The sequence below is a fragment of the Scyliorhinus torazame genome, chromosome 8 (genome assembly GCF_047496885.1).
Source record: "Scyliorhinus torazame isolate Kashiwa2021f chromosome 8, sScyTor2.1, whole genome shotgun sequence".
In the NCBI taxonomy this organism is placed as follows: Eukaryota; Metazoa; Chordata; class Chondrichthyes; order Carcharhiniformes; family Scyliorhinidae; genus Scyliorhinus; species Scyliorhinus torazame.
This window is the reverse complement of record NC_092714.1, coordinates 69237171-69256372: the sequence shown is the minus strand read 5'-3', so window position 1 is coordinate 69256372 and position 19202 is coordinate 69237171.

Below are 19202 nucleotides of genomic sequence, written 5' to 3'. Positions count from 1 at the left end.
AATTTACAGTGCAGAAGGAGGCCATTCGGCCCATCGAGTCTGCACCGGACCTTACAAAGAGCACGCCACCGAAGCCCACGTATCTACCCTATCCCCGCAACCGAGCAATCCCCACTTAACCTTTTTTGACACTAAGGGCAAGTTAGCATGGCCAATCCACCTAACCCGCACATCTTTGGACTGTGGGAGGAAACCGGAGCACCCGGAGGAAACCCACGCACACACGGGGAGAACATGCAGACTCCACACAGACAGTGACATAGCCAGGAATTGAACCTGGGACCCTGGAGCTGTGATGCAATTGTGCTAACCACTATGCTACCGTGATGCCCCATACACATAATTTACATACACTACACCTAGCTAGACACTAGAGGGAACACCAGAGACATGACACACAGACAGTCGACCAATAGGTCAGTAAGTTAGGACACGACCAATGGGCATTCACGATACACACAGAGGTGACACTACCACAAGGGGGCATTACACCAACCCACATATAAGGACACTGCACACATGATATTCCTCTTTCCAGTGGAGACAGTCCAGTGAGTACAGACACAGGGTTGATTGAATATCACTCCCACCATGTGGATTGTAGCAGACTGGTTCGTCAGTCTGAGGAGCTATAGCAGGATTAACAGTAGCATCGAATCCAAGTAGGAGAATTGTTAATAGTTTAATAAATGGGTTAAAGCTATCTCCAAGTTTGAACCTTCCTTTGTCAGAGTGCACATCAAGGAAGCAGCTTATGCGACGACAAGAGCATAACAAAACATGGTTCCAGGAGTGGACTGTTAAATCCATATAGTTTCAACTCAGCGAACAGTGACAACCAGCAACAACAGCCAGGCAAGATGATGTTCGGGATTCCGGTTCCACATGAGCTCAGGTACCAAGGCAATCTCAGTGAAAACTGGCGTTGGTTCAGGCAGAGATTTGAGATCTACCTGGTAGCGTCCAACCTAGATGGGGTGGCGGATGCAGAGAAAATAAAGCTTCGACTTACCATCGCGGGTCCAGAAGCAGCTGAAATCTTCCAGACTTTCAAATACTCAAAGGGGCAAAACAAGAGCGATTTCCAGGCAGTCCTGGACAAATTCCAAGAATTCTGCGAGGAACATGCAAGAAGAAAAGGTAAAAGTGGTGCCAAAACTCACTGCGAGGTAGGCTTGCAGCAACGAACGGCAGTTTTGAATTGCAGCTATCTTGGAAAAGGTGCTGCACATGCGCAGTTGCGGGGAAGGTCCGTTTGCGCATGCGCGAGAAGCCGCGCATGCGCAATTGCAAAAAAGGCCCCAAGTAAAGGAACAACGATCTGCGCATGCACAATCACTTCCAACGACCTACGTCACACGCGTCGTGACGTCAGCGGTCCCGGACCACGCCCACTTAAAGGGGAACTGTCACAAAACACAGAAAAAAAAATGTAAAGCCGTAAAACCAGACTCTTTCACCTGGAACAACAGCACAATGCCTGAAATTCGACCAGTTACGGAAAGTAACATCCACAGAACCTTGCAACAAGCAGTTAGCACCAAAGAGATGATACAGTCCTTGAAGACTATGACTCAGACCTTGAATTCTTCTTTGGACATCGCGAGCCCAATGCCAGCTCTGACACAAAACGTGATGATATGGGGCTAAATTCTCCCGAAACGACGCGATGTCCGCCGACTGGCGCCCAAAATGGCGCCAATCAGACGGGCATCGCGCCGCCCCAAAGGTGCGGAATGCTCCGCATCTTTGGGGGCCGAGCCCCAACATTGAGGGGCTAGGCCGACGCCGGAGGAATTTCCGCCCCGCCAGCTGGCGGAAACGGCCTTTGTTGCCCCCCCAGCTGGCGCGAAAATGACATCCCCGGGTGGCGCATGCGCGGGAGCGTCAGCGGCCGCTGACAGTTTCCCACGCATGCGCAGTGGAGGGAGTCTCTTCTGCCTCCGCCATGGTGGAGACTGTGGCGGAGGCGGAAGGGAAAGAGTGCCCCCACGTCACAGGCCTGCCCGCGGATCGGTGGGCCCTGATCGCGGGCCAGGCCACTGTGGGGGCACCCCCCGGGGCCAGATCGCCCCGCACACCCCCCAGGACCCCAGAGTCTGCCCACGCCGCCTTGTCCCGCCGTTCAAAAGGTGGTTTAATCCACGCCGGCGGGACAGGCAATTTATCGGCGGGACCTCGGCCCATACGGGCCGGAGAATCGAGCGGGGGGGCCCGCGAACTGGCGCGGCCCGATTCCCGCCCCCGCCGAATATCCGGTACCAGAGACTTCGGCAACCAGCGGGGGCGGGATTCACGGCAGCCCCCGGCGATTCTCCAACCCGGCGGGGGGTCGGAGAATGACGCCCCATATCTTTATTTCCATCAGTCACAGGCATGTTATTTGTGTCCTCCACTGTGAAGACTGATCCAAAAAACCTGTTCAGCTCCTCAGCCATTTCCCCGTCTCCTATTATTAAATCTCCCTTCTCATCTTCCAAAGGACCAATATTTACCTTAGCCACTCTTTTTTGTCTTTTGTATTTGTAGAAGCTTTTACTATCTGCTTTTATGTTCTGAGCCAGTTTACTTTCATAGTCTACCTTACTCTTCTTTATAGCTTTTTTAGTAGCTTTCTGTTGTCCCCTAAAGACTTCCCTGTCCTCTAGTCTCCCACTAATTTTTGCCACTTTGTATGTTTTTTCCTTCAATTTGATACTCTCCCTCACCTCCTCAGATATCCACTGTCGATTTTTCCCCTTTCTTCCGTCTTTCTTTTTTGTCGGTATGAACCTTTTCTGAACACTGTGAAAGATCACTCGGAAGGTTCTCCACTGTTCCTCACCATGAAGTCTTTGCTCCCAGTCTACCTTAGCTAGTTCTTCTCTCATCCCATTGTAATCGCCTTTGTTTAAGCACAAAACACTAGTGTTTGATTTTACCTAGTCATCCTCCAACTGTATTTTAAATTCCACCATATTGTGGTCGCTCCTTCCAAGAGGATCCCGAACTATGAGATCATTAATCAATCCTGCCTCATTACACAGGACCAGATCTAGGACCGCTTGTTCCCTTGTAGGTTCCATTACATACTGTTCCAGGAAATTATCCCGGGCACATTCTATAAACTCCTCCTGAAGGCTGCCTTTACCAACCTGGTTAAACCAATCGATATGCAGATTAAAATCTCCCATGTTAACCGCTGTACCATTTCTCCATGCATCCGTTATTTATTTGCTTTTTGCCTGCCCTACCATCCTGTTACTATTTGGTGGCCTATAGACTACTCCTATCAGTGACCTTTTCGCCTTACTATTCCTGATTTCCACCCAAATTGATTCAACCTTGTCCTCCATAGCACCAATATCATCCCTTACTATTGCCCGGATGCTATCCTTCAACAACAAAGCTACACCACCGCCCTTACCGTCCATTCTATCCTTTCGTATAGTCTGATACCCTTGGATATTTAACTCCCAGTCGTGACCACCTTTTAACCACGTTTCAGTAATGGCCACTAAATCATAGTCATTCACGATGATTTGCGCCATCAACTCATTTACCTTATTTCGTATACTACGAGCATTCAGGTAAAGTACACTTATGCTGTTTATTATGTCTTTGTTATGAATCCTAACACCTTGATCAGTAACTTTTCGCAAATTATTTTTCCTCTTACCTTTTCTCATAATTTTCCTTGTCTTTGAACCCATATCTCTACATAATAACCTGTCACGTAACCTGCTGCCTTGATCTCCATTAACCATTATACTGTCCACAGCTTTACACTTCCCTTCCCCCCAACTTGCTAGTTTAAAGTCCTTGTGACCAACCTATTTATCCTATTCGCTAGAACACTGGTCCCAGAATGGTTCAGGTGAAGACCGTCCCAACGGTACAGGTCCCTCTTGCCCCAATACTGATGCCAATGCCCCATGAAATGGAATCCCTCTTTCCTGCACCACTCCTTTAGCCACGTGTTAACTTCCCTAATTTTCTCAACCCTATGCCAATCGGCACGTGGCTCGGGTAGTAATCCAGAGATTATAACCCTGGAGGACCTGTTCTTTAATTTAGTCCCTAGTGTTTGATAATCCCCAAACAGGTCCTCTTTCCTAGTCTTACCTATGTTGTTAGTCCCAACGTGGACCACAACAACTGGATCCTCCCCCTCCATCTCCAAAATCCTTTCAAGCCGATCAGAGAAGTCCCTCACCCTGGCACCGGGCAGGCAACATACCATGCGGGACTCTCGATCTGGCTTACAAAGGATGCCATCAATCCCCCTAATTATAGAATCCCCTACAACTACCACTTGTCTTTTTGCTCCCCCTTCTTGAATGGCTTCCTGTACCACGGTGCAGTGGTCAGTCAACGCATCCTCCCTACAGCCCTCTTCCCCATCCACACAGGGAGCAAGTACCTCACACCTGTTGGACAAGGTCAAGGGCTGAGGCTCCTCAACTCCTAAACTCAGGATCCCCCTACCTGCCTCCCTTGCAGTCACACCACTCTGTCCTTGACCACTGTCCGAATTAACAGTACTTATTCAACCGGGTGTGACTGCCTCCTGAATCAAAGCGTCCAGGTATTTTTTCCCCTCCCTGATGTGCCGCAGTGTGTGCAGCTCGGTCTCCAGCTCATCAATTCTGAGCCGAAGTTCCTCGAGCAGCCAACACTTGCTGCAGATGTGGTCACTGACGGTCTCAATGGGATCCACCAGTTCCATCATCATACAGCAACAGCACATCACCTGTCCAGCCATATTCAATTAGTTAATTAATTTAAATAATAATTTATTTTTTATTTTTTTATATAACCTCAAGGATAAACCCGAACACCAACAAAAACACAGCCCTCTCTCGCCACTCACCCGAACTCAGTCACTCACCTAAACTCAGATGCACTCTGTTCCAATCAGCACTCAGTCACTCACCTAAACTCAGATGCACTCTGTTCCAATCAGCACTCAGTCACTCACCTAAACTCAGATGCACTCTGTTCCAATCAGCACTCAGTCACTCACCTAAACTCAGATGCACTCTGTTCCAATCAGCACTCAGTCACTCACCTAAACTCAGATGCACTCTGTTCCAATCAGCACTCAGTCACTCACCTAAACTCAGATGCACTCTGTTCCAATCAGCACTCAGTCACTCAGTCACTCACCTAAACTCAGATGCACTCTGTTCCAATCAGCACTCAGTCACTCACCTAAACTCAGATGCTCTCTGTTCCAATCAGCACTCCGTGTCTAAAGGCACTCCTGCCATGCCTTTTGTGCACTCACCTCTCCCAGCACTGTCCCGGCTCTCTCCTCCCACGCTTTTTAAATCTCCCGGCTCTCTCCTCTCGCGCTGTTTTCGCTGAAGAAGACACTGAGGCTCTACCCACTGTATGTGAGACAAGTGACGACGGCATCCCACTTCCCATACCAGATGTGCAACGTGACAGACCTCAGCTAGAATGTACAGAGGCACTCGACAATCACAGTGAGACTACTGGTGACTCCGGTGACAACACGTTACTTCAAACCTCATTCGCTCGAGCCTCTCCACAAGCAGATGCATTCCTGAATGTTTTGACTCCGGACGTAGAGCATCACAAAACCTCAGCTGACTCAAGTGAACTTGCAATGACTCCGGACGGGGAGCGTCAAGAAACCACAGCTGATTCAGGTGCACCAGAAAGGGCTCCAGACGGGGAGCATCGACAAGCCAAAACTGACTCAGGTGAAACAGACCAGACTCCAGACGGGGAGCATCCACAAGCCAAAGCTGATTCAAGTAAGCCGGACATGACTCCAGACGGGGAGCGCCGCGAACTCAGTGACGGCACGCTCAAGGAAACAGCAGATGGCGCACAGGATGCTGACACGAGTAACTGTGTGAAGGACCCGTATTATCCACAGAGTGTGGTCCTTGAGCGCAGCAAACACGGCAACAAAACCAACCACAACAACAACATCAAAAACAATAACAAGAAGCGTACCAAAGGCAACAATGTCGACAACAAGCACGACAAACACAACACCAATGGAACTACGACTGGTACGACATGGTACAACTCTGCCCATGAGGGACACTGTTACAACTCAGCTCAGTACAATAACATACCATGGCAGGATGATGCATCTTATCGCTTCACGTTTGCTGTACTACCAACAGGCAACCTGGCTTTCAGGACAGTTGCCATCAAGAATTACCACAAGCATCGAAAGAAAAAAAGTGTCCAAATCAGACAACAAAGTGATTTGACCACTTCTTGGTTCCTTCAGCACAGGGACACTGATGGCGTTTACAATGCAATGCCACCATCAACATCACCAACTCACCAACCAAACAAGAAAGCCACTCGACCATAATAATTAATGAACTTTGGACTCATGCATATGATTTGGACTTATTGTTTAATGATCACTGTTATCATAACTTGTACAGAGTATCACTCATCTACCTAGTTCAATTTTCTTTAACACTGTACAGAAAATATGTAACACGAAAAAAGGGGGGATGTGGTGATATACATCACTGTAAGTACACAAAGGGTTAATGTACATACATTACACCTAGCTAGACACTAGAGGGAACACCAGAGACTTGACACACAGTCAACCAATAGGCCAGTAAGATAGGACACGACCAATGGACATTCACGATACACACAGAGGTGACACTGCCACAGGGGAACATTACACCAACCCATATAGAAGGACACTGTACACATGATCTTCCCCTTTCCAGTGGAGGCACTCAGTGAGTACAGACACAGGGTTGATTGAACATCACTCCCACCACGTGGATTGTAGCAAACTAATTCGTCAGTCTGAGTAGCTATAGCAGGATTAACAGTAGCGTTGAATCCAAGTAGGAGAATTATTAATAGTTTAATAAACGGGTTAAAGCTATCTCCAAGTCTGAACCTTCCTTTGTCAGAGTGCACATCAAGGAAGCAGCTTATGCTACGACAAGAGCATAACAATACATGTTGTGGGAGCGAAACCCACGCAAACACGGGGAGAATGTGCAAACTCCACACGGACAGTGACCCAGAGCCGGGATCGAACCTGGGATCGCGGCACCGTGAGGCAGCAGGACTAACCCACTGCGCCACTGTGCTGCCCGGCTTTTGATAAGGTTCAAGGACCACCTGATGTAATGCCGATAGACTCACTGTACCCACAGATCCACTCCTACTGGACTCATGCTGGGCATAAACCGGACAGCTGCAGCTTTCTGGTCTCCATGAATTAGGACTTCAAATGGTGTAGAAACAAGCCTGATATTTTTTAATGCAAAAACCCAGAGGCTCTCACAAGACCTGAAGGCGGTCAAATTTGTCCCTGAGATGCCGGGGGGTGTGTATGGATCAAGGAGGTGGCACACACTTCCACAGTCACGTCTCAACAAAGTGTTGGACTGCTGCCTTTAGGTATTCCCTCCCCAGACATTTAATCATCCCTTGCGTTCCAAATTTCAGGCCATTCAGTTCTGATTTCAGGAAGTTTGTTGCTGTTTTCTGATTTAATGGCCATCCTTGTCTAACTGCACTCAGGGAACAGCAGTATTTATCCATTACAGGATGTTCACGTAGAGTGCCTCCCACATGATGATTGTTCTAGGGATGGTGCATGTTTCTGACGTACAGCATTACTTAACATCAATGTGTCATGTTTTTCAAACGTGTGAGGGGAGTTGATGTGTTCCCAGTGACACTCCAACTGCCGAGGTATTTAGTCTATTTTTCCATCCATCTTATTTATTTGTTGCCGCTTAATCTAGAGAAACTAGAGTGAAAGCAGCAAAATTCGTAGCAGTAAGTTTTAATTGCCAAAAGGAAGCAGGGCATACTCTGAGCTGCAGTACTTATCACTCTCACCATCTTAACCATGACGTCCCTTATTTTATTTTCGCTTGCAAAGAAGCCCATGTTTGATTGCAAATAAGTGGGGTTCAAATATAATGTTTAGGTTTGACTCACCACACAGGAAGAGCAGTCCAGTGCACCCAGGTCTAACTTCACGAGAAGATCTGTGCCTCAATCTATCCAACTGCTTGCCAGCCACATTAAGCACTTCCTGTGGTTTGTCAGCAGTATATGCTAAACCCAAAAACAGTGACAGCTGTTTTGTTGATGAGTATTGTTCACTGTTTGCACATTTGCAAAATAGCATTTTCTTTAATATGTAGCAAAATGTTCAATGTGACACAAAATCCAAAATGTGTGGAAAACTCCCCAATAAAGTCTTCTGAAAAGAAAAGAAGCCCAATGGGCTGGGCCTTTCTGTAACTTCTAATGGCAGCTGCCGATAGTTAGACTTGCCCCTGTACCCTTCACACCTTAGTGAACAGAGCAACTTACAGGGCCTCTCTTAGCCAATGGGATTAAATGATTGGTGAAAAAAATGGTAGAACTGAATAGGAGTGTCAATTAATGAGGATAAATTCAATGATGAATCAATAGGGCGGAATGGTAGCACAATGGTTAGCACAGTTGCTTCACAGCTCCAGGGTCTCAGGTTCGATTTCCGGCTTGGGTCACTGTCTGTGCGGAGTCTGCACGTTATCCCCGTGTCTGCGTGGGTTTCCTCCGGGTGCTCCGGTTTCCTCCCACAGTCCAAAGATGTGCAGGTTAGGTGGATTGGCCATGCTGAAATTGCCCTTAGAGTCCAAAAAGGTTGGATGGGGTTACTGGGTTATGGCGATAGTGTGGACGCTTCTGACTTGTAGGTGTTGCAGTTTGTTCCCGTTGGGCAACTGCAACCTTTCTGTCAGCTCCTCTAATGTCGCTAGTCTGTCATGTGTGTAGAAGTTACTAACTGTCAGTGTCCCCCTGTCTCCACCTCTTAAAGGTAGCATCCATCATGGCTGAACCTGTGGTTTCTACAGATGGTGTGGCCGCCCAGTGATAATATTGTAGGTTTGGGAGGGTCAGGCCTGCCATACTTCTTTTTCTTTGCAGGACCCTTTGGGGATCCTTGGATTCCCCCCCCCCCCACCCACCCCACCCCCCACCCCCAGACAAAGGCCATGATCAATTTGTTAACTGTTGTAGGATCTGATAGTCTCTGACTATCCACTCTGATTATGCTCCTCATAATTCTGTAGATCTTTATCAGGTCGCCCCTCAACCTCCCACAGTAGCACAGTGGTTAGCACTGTTGCTTCACAGCGCCAGGGTCTCATATTCGATTCCCGGCTTGGGTTACTGTCTGTGTGGAGTCTGCATGTTCTCCCCTTGTATGCGTGGGTTTCCTCCGGGTGCTCCGGTTCCTCCCACAAGTCTGGAAAGACATGCTGTTAGGTGAATTGGACATTCTGAATTCTCCCTCGGTGTACCCGAACAGGTGCCGGTGTGTGGCAACTAGGGGCTTTTCACAGTAACTTCATTGCAGTGTTAATGTAAGCCTACTTATGACAATAAAGATTATTTTTAAATAAAATCTCTAAGAGACGGGGGCCAGGATTCTCTGCTATCCGGCGGGGCGGGCTGTACTGGCGCCGGGAAGTGGCACAAACCAATCCGGCGTCGGGCCTCCCGGAAGGTGTGGAATCCTCTGCACCTTCAGGGGCTAGGCCGGAACCGGCGGGACTGGCACCGCGCCAACCGGCGGCGAAGGCCCTCCGCCGGACGGTGCGAGTTGGCGCATGCGCGGGAGTGCCAGCATGTTCTGGCATGATCCCAGCACATGCGCAGGGGGGTTCTTCTCCACGCCGGCCATGGCGGACCGTTACAGCGGCCGGTGCGGATGGAAAGGGTACCCCCACGGCACAGGCCCACCGCAGATCGGTGGGCCCCGATCGCGGGCCAGGCCACCGTGGGGTCCCCTCCCGGGGCCAGATCCCCCCACGACCCCCCAAAAACTCCGCAGGCCGCCTGCAGAACCAGGTCCCGCCGGTAAGGACTTTGTTTAATTTACGCCGGTGGGACTGGCCGAAAACGGAAGGCCACTCGGCCCATCGCGGAGCGGAGAATCGCCGGGGGGGGGGGCCATTGTCAACGGCCCCTGACCGGCGCAACGCGATTCCCGGCCCCGCTAAAAATGCGGCGCCGGCGAATCCGGCAGCGGGGCGGGATTCACACCGCCCCCTGGCGATTCTCCGGCCCAGCGGGGGGTCGGAGAATCCCACCCGGTAGTTTGAGATTGAGTTTATTGCAAAAACTTGAGTAACACACGTTCAAATGCAAACAAATAAAAGCCCAGCAGGGCATAAGGAAGAAAACAATGGAAAGAGAACAAAGATGAAGAGAACAGGCAACACATGCACCAGTAACATAGCTGCACGGTTTGATACCACCTCTTCTCTGCCCCGATTGGCTTACAAGCTTTGAACTGTGACTTCTGAATGGTGCTCCTTACCATCACTCACATTGGTATCTAACTTACTGGCTAATTTGTTGCATTGTCACATTTGTACTCTGGATTCTGAAAAGCAGATGTGTTCCCACAGTATACTTTCACACAGCTACAATATTTTCAAAACTTGGTTTTAATATTTCCCGACACATTGTGTTGAAGAAGGCCTTGGGGATGTAGATCGGTTTGGACAGTAAGTTCATCTTAATCATTTGCACCCTTCCCGCTAGGGAGAGTGCGAATGTGTCCCACCTCTACAGGTCCATTTTAACTTCTTCTGCCAGACTAGTCAGGTTCCATTTGTGGATCTGTGTCCAGTTGTGGACAATTTGGATCCCCGGGTCGCGGAATTTGCTTTTGCCTTGCTTGAACGGCAGCCTCTCCAGCTCTGCCCATCTCCCATTCGGGTTCACCGGAAAGATTTTGATTTGCTCAGGTTGATTTTGTAGCCCGAGAAGGCCCCAAACACTTTCAGGAGCTTCATGATCCCTTCCGTGCTGCCTTGCAGGTCAGAGACGTAGAGGAGCAAGTCATCCACATAAACTGAGACTGTGTGCTTTGAGTCCCCTCTCTGGATCCTCTTTCAATTTTTCGCCGTTTTGAGGGCGGTCATCAGCGGCCCAATTGCCCGGGCGAATAGAAGCGGCGGCACAGTGGTTAGCACTGCTGCCTCACATCGCTGAGGACCTGGGTTCAATTCCAGCCCCGGGTCACTGACGGTGTGGAGTTTGCACATTCTACCCGTGTCTGCATGGGTCTCACCCCCACGACCCAAAGATGTGAGGTGCTGGTTTAGCTCAGTGGGCTAGACAGCTGGTTTGTGATGCAGAACAAGGCCAGCAGCGCGGGTTCAATTCCCATACCGGCTGAGAATTCTGAATTCTCCCTCCGTGTACCCAAACAGGCGCCGGAATGTGGCGACTAGGGACTTTTCACAGTAACTTCATTGCAGTGTTAATGTAAGCCTACTTATGACAATGAAAGGTTATTTATTTATGTGCAGGATAGGTGGATTGGCCAAGCTAAATTGCACATTAATTGGGAAAAAAAAGAATTGGGTACTTCAAGTTTTTTTGTAAATAAGCAGGGATAGCAAGCATCCCTGCCTTGTGCCCCTGTGCAGTTGGAAGCATTTAGAACTGGTGGTGTTGGTCTGTACACTCGCCAGGGGGGTGCTGTACAGGATCTCAACCAGGAGGTAAACCCTATTCCCAGCCCAAACTGTTCCAGTACCACAATGAGGTACGTCTACTCGACTCTGTCAAACACCTTTTCGGCATCCAGGGAGATGATCACCTCAGGGTGTTCTCCCCAGATGGGATCATTATCACATTCAACAGGTGCCCGATGTTCACTGTTAGCTGCCGACCCTTGACAAAGCCCTTCTGGCCTTCTGTGACCACCTCTGGTATGCAATTCTCCAGTCATCTGGTTAGGGTTCTTGCCAGTATTTTCGTGAGCAGCAAGATGGGTCTGTAGGATCCACATTCAGTTGGGTCTTTGTCTTTCTTGGGTATCAATGAGATAGTGACTTGTGCTAGCATTGGAGGCAAGCTGTCCGTTGCTAGCGAGTCTGTAAACATCTCCCACAGGTGCAGGGCTACTGCGTGCCTCAATTTGTTTGTAGAAGTCTGGCGGGAATTTGTTCGGTCCCAGTGACTTCCCTGCCTGCATGGAGTTAACACTCTCCATGACTTCTCCCAGTTCTAGCGGTGCTTCCAGTCCCCTCCTCTTATCTTCTCACATGACGGGCATGTCCAGTCCATCGAGGAACTGTTTCATCCCTGAGTCCCCTTCGTGGGGCTCAGAGGTGCACGGCCCCCAGTAGATGGCCTTGATTGCTTTGTTGACATTTTCCGGCTCGTCTACTAGTCTGCCGTTGTTGTCCCTAACCTGTGCTATTTCCTTCTTGGCTGCTTACTTTTGTGAGGGCCACGAAGAATCCAGCACGAGTTGAAGGATAGAAAGAAATAACATTTATTTACAATAACATATACATACAACAGCAGCAACTCCCTTCCTGCTCACTCTCCTCTAGGCAGTTCCAAACTGGCCAGCTTTATTTATGCAGGGAATCTGCTAATGATTTCTCCACCCCCCTCATTGGGGAGGCTCATACTCGCAAAGGATTGCGGGATTGCCATTAGTCCCCAGCCAATGGTAAGCAGGCAGGTTATAACATCCCTCCCCCCCAAAGTCCAAGGAATCCGCTGAAGACCCTTGCGAAGGAGGGCATCGGACTCGTTTTGCCGCAGGCCGGACACCATTTGCACGAGGCGCTGGATCGGGCGGTGTGTAACGAGACGGAGAACGGCGCTTCCGTGATAAAGGGCATAACGGTTGTACATCCACAGCCTGTGGGCCCGAGGATTCCCCCTCTGAGGCGTCCTGTGTCTCCATCTCGGAGTCAGAGTCCGCTGCCTCCGTCATTTTGGCATCTCTATCTCCACGCAGTTCTGCAACGACCTGCGCAGGCTTTGAGTGCGGCACCAGAGGCAGATTGTGAGGAATACTTTCCACTGTGCCTGGTCTCTGTGGCTGTAGAAATGAGCTCCGGGGGCGGGGAATCTTTGGAAGGGATGGTCTCCTAGACCGAACGTGGTCTACATGCTTGTGCTGGAGACAACCCTGGGCTTGCACTTCATAAGAGATAGGGCCCGTTTGGCGAAAGATTACACCAGGGGCCTACTGGGCGTCCCCCACTAGAGGATGCCGTCTTCCACGCTAAATTCTGACAGCTTGGAGGAAAATTCCCGCAACTCGTCTGGGAGCTGTCTATGCTGCCCACCATACAGGACTATGTGCCGAACCTTTGACAGAACTGGCTCTGTCTGGGTCCACTCACGGATTTGTGGTGCCGTGACAGGCAAGGTGTCCATAAAATGGAGGGTTGCAACCACCTCACCGGTCATGGGGGTCGACATGGGGCCAGTCGATAAAGGCAATGGGCTCAGTGCGTCGGCATTTGCTATCTGCATTCCTGGTTTGTGCTCCAGAGAATACCCGTAGGCAGCGAGCAACAAAGCCCAGCGCTGGATCCGTGCGGAAGCAATGGGCGGTATTGGCCTATCCTCTCGGAAAAGTCCCAGCAGACGCTTATGATCAGTCACGATAGTGAAATGGTGGCCATAAACATACTGGTGTAATCGTTTCACCACAAAGACCACCGCCAGACCCTCCTTCTCGATCTCCGCGTAATTCTTTTGCGCTGCAGTCAATGTGCGGGAGGTGAAAGCTATCAGCCGCTCGGCCCCGTTCTCCATCTTGTGGGACAGGACAGCCCCAATACCATATGCGGATGCATCACATGTGATGAGCAAAGGTTTTCCAAGATCATAGTGGGTTAGTAACCCAGACGATGTGTGATGAACGGTTACTGCCTTATCATCATGTAAGGTGATGTCCCCTTTAAGACCGGGCTTGGAACCCTGGGGACTCTGCCTCTGGCTCCGCCCATCTGGGAGCCATACATAAAGGCCTGCCTCATGGTCTGTATAGCAGTCAGCTCTCGTCCATAGCTGTAGCATAGTTATTAGTCTAATAAAGCCTTCTTTACTGTTTAATCTCTAAGAATCATTATTGAGGGTACCTCAATTTATTAGACTAAACTAGATTCAGGATGGACGCAGGCCTAAAACTTAAAATTTTGAGGTGGAGGATCGAACTCTCCACCTACTCGTACGATATCAAGTATCATCCAGGGGAGCTCAACGAGCCCCCAGATGCCCTGTCCCTCGGCACATGCGCCAACGCGCAGGAGGACCGCCTGCAAGCCATCCACAATGACCTCTGCCACCCGGGGGTTACCCGGCTCGTCCATTTTATCAAGTCCCGCAACCTACCTTACTCAACCAAGGAGGTCAAGGCCATGGTCAGGGCCTGCCAGGTCTGTGCGGAGTGCAAACCGCACTTCTATCGGCCAGACAAGGTTCGGCTCGTGAAGGCCTTGGGCCCCTTTGAGCGACTGAGCGTGGACTTCAAGGGGCCCCTCTCGTCCACCAACCGTTACGCCTATTTCCTCACCGTGATTGATGTGTTCTCCCGTTTCCCATTCGCCATTCCCTGCACCGACATGACCTCAGCCACGGTTATTAAGGCACTGCACAGCATCGTCACCCTGTTCGGTTTCCCTGCTTATATCCACAGCGACCGGGGTACATCGTTCATGAGCGATGAACTGCGTCAGTATCTGCTCAGCAAAGGCATCGCCTCGAGCAGAACGACCAGCTATAACCCACGGGGAAACGGGCAGGTGGAGAGGGAGAACGCGACCGTGTGGAAGGCTGTCCTTCTGGCCCTGCGGTCGAGAAATCTCCCAACCACCCTCTGGCAGCAGGTCCTACCCGATGCCCTACACTCCATTAGGTCACTCCTCTGCACGGCCACGAATGAGACCCCTCACGACTGATTGTTTCTCTTCCCCAGGAAGTCTACCTCCGGGGTCTCGCTTCCACCTTGGCTGATGGCTCCGGGACCTGTTCTTCTCCGTAGGCACGCGAGGAGCCATAAAACGGACCCCCGAGTTGAAAAGGTCCGACTGCTCCACGCCAACCCCAGTTACGCCTACGTGGAGTACTCCGACGGCAGGCAAGATACGGTTTCCCTCCGGGATCTGGCGCCCGCTGGATCCTCCACCACAGACGCCCCTTCCCGTGCCGCTCCCCTGCAGGACCCGTCGCCCCCTACAACACACCCCCTTCCGGCCCTACCACCCGTTGGTGAGCTCCTACCGTGTGCCCCCCCTTGCGCCCCCCCCTTTACACACCCCGCCGGCGCCGGCTCCGCTACCCCCGGCCCTGCCTAGTTCCTCTGCCCCGACCCGGACCGAAGCTCCGACCGCTGTGCTCCCGGATGTGCCCTCAACCGGGACGTCCATGCCCGCCGCACCACCGCCCGAATTGAGGAGATCGAGGAGGACGATCCGGCTGCCGAGACGGATGGACCTATGATGGCACTTCACCCCCGCCGGACTCCTTTTTAAACAGGGGGTGAATGTGATGAACGGTTACTGCCTTATCATCATGTAAGGTGATGTCCTCTTTAAGACCGGGCTTGGAACCCTGGGGACTCCGCCTCTGGCTCCGCCCATCTGGGAGCCATACATAAAGGCCTGCCTCATGGTCTGTATAGCAGTCAGCTCTCGTCCATAGCTGTAGCATAGTTATTAGTCTAATAAAGCCTTCTTTACTGTTTAATCTCTAAGCATCATTATTGAGGGTACCTCACGATGACAATTGTTGTTTTATCCGCCGGAAAGCGGTTTCTTGCGGTTGACCCCAAACCCAGGCATGACTCTTCTTTAGCAGAAGGTGCAACAGGGCCAGCGTAGTTGTCAGATTGGGGAGGAACTTCCCGTAATAGTTTACGAGGCAGAGAAAAGAACAAAGACGCGAAGTGTCAGTCGGGGCGGGGGCCTGTTGAATTGCGCACACCTTCTCTGCGACGGGGTGCAAACCTTCGCGGTCCACCCGATAACCCAGGTTGACTATTTTGTTTGCCTGAAAGATGCACTCCAGCCTCCGAAAAGCGTCGACGGACAGCCTCCAAATTTTCCAAATGTTCCTGCTCCGACGTCCCTGTAATCAAAACGTCGTCTAAGTAGACAATGACACGCGGTAAACCTCTCAAAATGCCCTCCATGACATGCTGAAAAATAACGCAGGCAGAGGATACCCCAAAGGGCAACCATGTATATTCATATAGGCCCCGGTGTGTATTCATCGTTACATATCGCCGGGAGGCAGGGTCCATCTCCAACTGCAGGTAGGCGTGACTCATATCTAATTTTGTGAACGAGAGTCCACCTGCAAGCTTCGCGTAGAGATCCTCTATGCGACGCATTGGATACCGGTCGAGCCGGGAAGCCGTATTCACTGTAAGTTTATAGGCGCCGCACAAGCGAACTGTGGCATCTGGCTTCATTACAGGTACAATTGGTGCTGCCCAGTCAGCGAAACAGATGGGCCTGATAATACCCAAAGTCTCCGAATGAGTGAGCTCCCCTTCTACCTTCTCAAGCAAGGCGTAAGGCACCGGGCACGCCTGGAAATAGCGTGGCTCCTGGTTCGACTTGGAAACGGGCTACCTTTTATTTTCCCCAAACCGGGCTGGAATACATCTGGGTACTGTCCTAGCACCTCAGACAACCCTCCAGAAACTATTTTGAGGATGTGCTGCCACTGCAGCCACAAATGACGCAACCAGTCCCGACCCAACAGGCTGGGCCCGTGGCCGCGCACCACGATAAGTGGGAAACGCCCCTCCTGGCGTCCATAAACAACAGGGGTCATTGTAGTTTCTGCAATGTCCAATGGTTCCCCCATATAGGTTGCCAACTTGTCCTGTGTGTCGGTTAATGTAAGGGTCTGTATACCCTGCTTGATGCAGTCGAATGTCCTCTGGGCGATCACGGAGACCACTGCGCCAGTGTCCAACTCCATCTCAAGCGGGTGACTATTGACCCGTACTGTGACCTTAATGGGGGCCACACGGGGAGCTGCCACACAATGCAGCTGCAGGTAGTAGTCCTCCGTCTCCACGTCCTCGGAGTAGTCGCCGCAGATTCATCCAAATGGAAGATACGGCCAGGTATATTTATGTAGGGAATCTATGAGTTTTGGAGGAAGTCATTGTGGAAATATGAGTTTCGAAGTCAGTGAGGAAATATGAGTTTTAGAAGTCAGTGAGGAAATATGAGTTTTAGAAGTCAGTGAGGAAATATGAGTTTTAGAAGTCAGTGTGGAAATATGAGTTTTAGAAGTCACTGTGGAAATATGAGTTTCAGAAGTCACTGTGGAACTATGAGTTTCAGAAGTCAGTGTGGAAATATAACTTTTAGAGGAAGTCAGTGTGGAAATATGAGTTTCGAAGTCAGTGTGGAAATATGTGTTTTAGAAGTCAGTGAGGAAATATGAGTTTTAGAAGCCAGTGTGGAAATATGAATTTTCGAAGTCAGTGAGGAAATATGAGTTTTAGAAGTCAGTGCGGAAATATGAGTTTTAGAAGTCAGTGAGGAAATATGAGTTTTAGAAGTCAGTGAGGAAATATGAGTTTTAGAAGTCAGTGAGGAAATATGAGTTTTAGAGGAAGTCAGTGAGGAAATATGAGTTTTAGAAGTCAGTGTGGAAATATGAGTTTTAGAAGTCAGTGTGGAAATATGAGTTTTAGAAGTCAGTGAGGAAATATGAGTTTTAGAAGTCAGTGAGGAAATATGAGTTTTAGAAGTCAGTGAGGAAATATGAGTTTTAGAAGTCAGTGAGGAAATATGAGTTTTAGAAGTCAGTGAGGAAATATGAGTTTTAGAAGTCAGTGACGAAATATGAGTTTTAGAAGTCAGTGAGGAAATATGAGTTTTAGAAGTCAGTGAGGAAATATGAGTTTTAGAGGAAGTCAGTGAGGAAATATGAGTTTTAGAAGTCAGTGTGGAAATATGAGTTTTAGAAGTCAGTGTGGAAATATGAGTTTTAGAAGTCAGTGAGGAAATATGAGTTTCGGAAGTCAGTGTGGAAATATGAGTTTTAGAAGCTAGTGAGGAAATATGAGTTTTAGAAGTCAGTGTGGAAATATGAGTTTTAGAAGTCAGTGTGGAAATATGAGTTTTAGTAGTCAGTGTGGAAATATGAGTTTCAGAAGTCAGTGTGGAAATATGAGTTTTAGAAGTCAGTGAGGAAATATGAGTTTTAGAAGTCAGTGTGGAAATATGAGTTTTAGAAGTCAGTGTGGAAATATGAGTTTTAGAAGTCAGTGAGGAAATATGAGTTTTAGAAGTCAGTGAGGAAATATGAGTTTTAGAAGTCAGTGAGGAAATATGAGTTTTATAAGTCAGTGTGGAAATATGTGTTTTAGAAGTCAGTGTGGAAATATGAGTTTTAGAAGTCAGTGTGGAAATATGAGTTTTAGAAGTCAGTGTGGAAATATGAGTTTTAGACGTCAGTGTGGAAATATGAGTTTCGAAGTCAGTGTGGAAATATTAGTTTTAGAAGTCAGTGTGGAAATATGAGTTTTAGATGTCAGTGAGGAAATATGAGTTTTAGAAGTCAGTGAGGAAATATGAGTTTTAGAAGTCAGTGAGGAAATATGAGTTTTAGAAGTCAGTGTGGAAATATGAGTTTTAGAATTCAGTGAGGAAATATGAGTTTTAGAAGTCAGTGAGGAAATATGAGTTTTAGAAGTCAGTGTGGAAATATGAGTTTTAGAAGTCAGTGAGGAAATATGAGTTTTAGAAGTCAGTGAGGAAATATGAGTTTTAGAAGTCAGTGAGGAAATATGAGTTTCAGAAGTCATTGTTGAAATATGAGATTCGAAGTCAGTGTGGAAATATGAGTTTTAGAAGTCAGTGCGGAAATATGAGTTTCAGAAGTCAGTGAGGAAATATGAGTTTTAGAAGTCAGGGTGGAAATATGAGTTTCGAAGTCAGTGTGGAAATATTAGTTTTAGAAGTCAGTGTGGAAATATGAGTTTTAGAAGTCAGTGAGGAAATATGAGTTTTAGAAGTCAGTGTGGAAATATGAGTTTTAGAAGTCAGTGAGGAAATATGAGTTTTAGAAGTCAGTGTGGAAATATGAGTTTTAGAAGTCAGTGTGGAAATATGAGTTTCGAAGTCAGTGAGGAAATATGAGTTTTAGAAGTCAGTGTGGAAATATGTGTTTTGGAAGTCAGTGTGGAAATATGAGTTTTAGAAGTCAGTGTGGAAATAGGAGTTTTAGAAGTCAGTGAGGAAATATGAGTTTTAGAAGTCAGGGTGGAAATATGAGTTTTAGTAGTCAGTGTGGAAATATGAGTTTCAGAAGTCAGTGTGGAAATATGAGTTTTAGAAGTCAGTGAGGAAATATGAGTTTTAGAAGTCAGTGTGGAAATATGTGTTTTA